Below are 5,458 nucleotides of genomic sequence, written 5' to 3' on the forward strand. Positions count from 1 at the left end.
TAGGACTAATATGATTTATGCAATAAAATGATGACCTACAATAACAATCATGTGATAACGTTTAACAATGATAGAATTAGAGGCACGACACATTCATTCCCTGTAGTGCTGTCAAAATGGACTAAGCCCATATGGGCGGCCCGCCAAACCCGAAAGATCATAGGACTTGTATCTTGAAATTAGAGGCCATATATTTTCAAGGCTTTTTAACTCAGCCCTAAAAAGTCCGCTACCCATTAAGGTTGGCCTATATGGACCGTGGGTAGTCCATTAGGTCCGCATATCTATAAATAACGCATTGAGTTTTCTCACTTCACTAAATTTTATCTCTCTTCTATTTAATTTTTCTCTTTTAAATCTTATACATTAAATTAATCAACATTTTTTCCTCGTCTTCTATTAGTTTCTCTTATGTTAAATATTCGAGTATTAATTTATACAATTTAGACATGTGTTGTATTTAAAAACACATTATAGTATTTATAAGAGATAATATAGTACTTAAAAATGTATTATTTAATAATATAATTTTTAATTTCATTTATAATAAATATTTTGGGGTTTTTGTTTTTATTTTTATTTTTTATTAAAAAAGTCAATTTAGGGTCGGGTAGCCCGAAGTCCATCTAGGGTCAGACTCAATTAGTAATTTTCGAGTCCATATTGTTGACGTTGATTGAAAATATACATGTTGAATAAGTCTCACATCGCTTAGTTTTATGAATGAAGAGAGAGTTTAAGGCTATATATATGATATAAGTTTTTTGAAGACCAGGGTCACTTAGTTTTATGAAGGAAGAGGGAGTCTAAGGCTATATTAGGATTCAAGCTCTTCATTCCAAGAGGCATCAATCAAAAGCACTTTAAGCTTGTATTTGACTTTCATTGTTCTCTTATACTCTTGTATTAGAGTATTGTGAAGTATAGTTAAATATTTGTTTTTGAGAGTGTGGTTGTACTGAGGGCCTGAGTTAGTTGAGGGTATATTATGTGTTATAACAATTTTCATAGTGTCACTCTCTGGTTGTCTATTGACAACGCTCATGGTTTTTCTCCAGTTTTGGAGTTTTCACGTTATATTCTTGTGTTGTGATTGTGTTCATCTTTTTCTCTATATTTTATTTGTTTTACCCCCCAGTTGTGACATCAGAGTCCTGGCTCGACTTTGTGGTGGAGCGGTAATTGAATCTGATGTTGGATTATGCTATAGAATGTGGATGACTCACACTTATGGGGGAGAATGTTGGGTACAACTGTGAATGGTTAAAGTCTCACATTGTCTATGAATGGATAAAATATTGGATTTATAAGAGAGAAGACTCATTTATCTAACACCTTAAGGTTTTAGATTGAGATATGGTATCTCCCTCTCTTGTGGTCCTTGAGCATTAGTTCCATTGATGCTCCCGACTTCCCTGGACTATTGTTGAGGGTTGGTTGAAAATATACATGTTGAAAAAGTCTCACATAACTTAGTTTTGTGAATGAATAAAAAGTTTAAGGCTATATATAGGATACAAGTTCTTTGAATTCCCACGTCACTTAATTTTATGAAGGAAGAGGGAGTCCAATACTATATATAGGATTCAAGTTCTTCATTCCAAGATGCACTAGTCAAAAACACTTTAAGCTTGGATTCAAGTTCTTCATTCCAAGTTCTTATACTTTTGTATTGGAGTGTTGTGAAATATAGTTAAATATTTATTTTAGAGGGTGTGAATGTATAGGGGGTCTGGGTTAATTAAGGGTATATTATGTATTGTAATAATTATCACATATTGTTATTCTCTAGTTGTCTATTGACAACGGTCGTGATTTTTTCTCCAATTTTGGAGTTTCCACATGATGTTCTTGTGTTGTAATTGTGTTCCTTTTTTTCTCTATGTTTTGTTTGTTTTTCCCCAATAACTGATATCAAAGGTTTTTGTACGATCCAGGGATAAGTGTTCTTAGTATGCTTTGTGATCGTTGTTTTGTCTGATCTTCCACATCAGAAAAAAAAGGGTAGTATTGTGAAAGAGTTGTGAAGGTAAAAATTCCGATGTACAGTTTGGGCTAGAGAAAATTGATGGAATTTTTTTTTACTTGCGAAAAGTTCAAGTCAAAGAGGTGTTGATACAATCAAGATTATACAAGGTGCAATATTATGTCGATGGTTGAAGAGCTTCCTACCAACAAGGAAGTTACACCATAAAGGTTCAACCTGGTTTTCGACATGTGATGTTTCTTGAAGTGGTTTACCTTCAAGTGAAATATAGTATTCTTTAGGTGGAGTATGATAGTTTTTTTTAAAACTATGATTGTTGGCGAAGACAGTGTGGAATTCTTTGAGTGGTTTACCTTCAAGTGAAATTTATTCTTCATGTTAAAGTATATGATTGTCGGTGATGATAATGTGAAATTTTTGAAATGGTTTATCTTCAAGTGGAATATATTTTTCATGAGAGAGTATGATAATTTTTAAAACTATGATTGTTAGTGAAGACAATGTGAAAATTCTTGTAGTGATGTAGCTTCAAGTGACTATACTCTTTATGATAGAGTATGGTTGTCGCTGAAGACAAAGAAAGTTTATGTATTATTTTCAATCAAGGTGGTGATTGTTGGGGTTGGTTGAAAATATACATGTTGAAAAAGTCCCACAACATATAGTTTTGTGAATGAAGAGAGAGTTCATGGCTATATATAGGATACAAATTCTTTGAAGTCGCACATCACTTAGTTTTGTGAAGGAAAAGGGAGTCCAAGGCTATATATAGGATTCCAATTCTTCATTCAAAGATGCACTAGTCAAAAGCACTTTAAGCTTGTATTTGACTTTCTTTATTCTCTTATACTCTTGTATTAGAGTATTGTGAGATGTAGTTAATTTTATTTTTGAGGGTATGAGTGTAATGGGGCCTGGATTAGTTGAGGGTATATTATGTGTTGTAACAATTTTCACATAGTATTATTCTCTGATTGTCTATTAGCAAAGGTTGTGATTTTTTCTCCAGTTGTTTCCACGTTATGTTCTTGTGTCGTGATTGTGTTCCTCTTTTTCTCTATGTTTTGTTTGTTTTTCCCCAACACATATTACAATAGTTTTTTTTGTTCAACCCTAAAAAGTATGAGACCCACCAGAGTTAACTTGTTTAAGGTCAGGTATCCATTTTGATAGCTCTAATCCCCTGCACTGCAATAGAGTATTTAATTTTAACTCTCGAGAATGCTCAAGCAAATTATGTATCATATTCCATACATTACGAATTTAATAAATAAAAGATACACCCCATATTCATAATTTTGTAGTAGTTCTTTGTTAAATTCTATTTATAATGTCGAATTCTAAGTTCGATTCTCAACTGTGAAATCTTTCTTTCAATTATGTTTTTTATTTATTTATAAATTTTATGTCTTATTAAATTATTGGTCGAAATTTTATGAATGAATAAGATGGTGCAGATAGGAGATATGTGTGTTTTCGATGTAGTTTTAATTAGTTGAGGCAAAATTAATATGATTAAAAAATAAATTTATTTGTGATTCATTTTAATTTTAAATAATTAATTAAAAAATTTGATTTGATTCAATTTCATGCAGTATAGTTTAGATCGTTTTATGGATAGCTAAATTATGAGTTACATTTTTTATTAAAATTTTAAACTTTTAATAAATAATAAATTTGAATGTAATATATAATATATAATATATTTAAAGTAAATATTATAAAACAAGAGTTATTAATTATAATTGAAACAAACAAAATAATAAAAATAAATATATTAAACCAAATTAATAAATAATATTAAAAAATAAATATTGTTGAATAACAAATTAGCACAACATATCACTTTAATAAAAAATAAATAAATATAAAAATATAGACATTTGACTCGGTTTGGATCGGTTTTAAAAAATCAATTTAAAATTTAATTCAAACCGGACAATTTTTACAAAATGGTATTAAAATGCATCCAATAATATTTACTTTTTTAAAAATATTTTTATCGGTTTTCATTTTTTATTTAGGTTAGTAATCAGATTGAATTTGAATACTTTAGTAGTGGATTCGAACTTGCGTCTTATACAACTATTAATTGAATTAATTTATAGAAATATTTATATTTATATTAAATAAATTAAAATGAATTTTTAATTTTTTTATTTAGATATTCATGTTTGATTTGTAGGTGAGAGAAAAATAAATGATGATTTATTGAATTTTTTAAAAGTAATCTTCAATAAAAACTTGAAAATCAATTTGGTCTCAGAAAATGAAGCCAACTTATAATTCATGAAAAAATAGTCTAATGACTCGCGCCCTCGATGTCCTTATACTTTTACTAACTAAGTTGTCTTATTTTTAATAATTAAATCAATATAGTTTTTCATCATGATATATTTCAAAATGAATATTTAGGTCTTATTATACATTGACGGACAATTAATAAGAATAAATAAATTGGTTCCAGTAATAAAAATCTTTAAATAATTTCCATCTTCAAGAACCACTGGTTTTATGGCCAACGTAACATTGTTCCTTTGAATGCAAAAAGAAGAAGAAAAAAACAAAAAGAGCAATTGAATGAGGAAAAATCATTTATTTTTAAAGATCAAATTATTTCTTTTTATTGTAATAAATTAATTGTCTATTTTCATACAATGGTATAACTTATAAATAAAAAATATGTTGCCCTTACAATATTATTAGTCTACAAAGATTTGTCACTTTTTCTTTTCTTTATGAAAAAGATTTTTTATTTATTTTTTTCTTTGCGCTAATCTTTTGGTTTTAAGTGAAAATAATCAAAGATAAATATAATTTTATTAAGAATTAAAAATTGTTGGTTATAAATTTGGACTCCCCTATACATTTTATTTTTAAAGTAAAGTTTTATTCCGAAATGGAATAGAAATGAATGTTAGATTGTAGATAACCATTGCGGTAAGATTTTTAATGTTAGTGATTATAGAGGTGTTTGTAAAAAAATTATCTGACAATCAAACTAGTATGTGAATGAGGTGAAACTTAACAAGTTTGAATGAAATGATACTTGGGTGACTTAAGATCACACATATATATAGGGTAGATAATTATATGTGTTCCTCGTTTGTCCGACGTGGAGTATGAAGGACTATTGGATGCATATCAACCATTTTGATGAAATGAGAGGTGTGTTTGTGTATAGACCATGTGGAAGAAAGTCTACCTGATCATTAGTGATTGGCATACTCTTATTGGATTGAGCATTTGGATTGTGTTGGTCTTTGTGGTCATTGACCAATCCAAAATAGTTACCCCTTTCCTCTAGACCTTGATATCATCTTTGAAGAGAGGATTGTTTATGCATAAATTGTGAGGCCAACCAAAGAATCTTAACCATTGAAAGAGTCTTTAAATTAAAAAAAAAAATTAAAACCAAAAGCGCTGTCTAAGGGGGGGTTTAGAAAGCGCTTTTAGAAAGCGCTGTCTTAG

Source organism: Lathyrus oleraceus, chromosome 2, assembly GCF_024323335.1.
Source record: "Lathyrus oleraceus cultivar Zhongwan6 chromosome 2, CAAS_Psat_ZW6_1.0, whole genome shotgun sequence".
In the NCBI taxonomy this organism is placed as follows: Eukaryota; Viridiplantae; Streptophyta; class Magnoliopsida; order Fabales; family Fabaceae; genus Lathyrus; species Lathyrus oleraceus.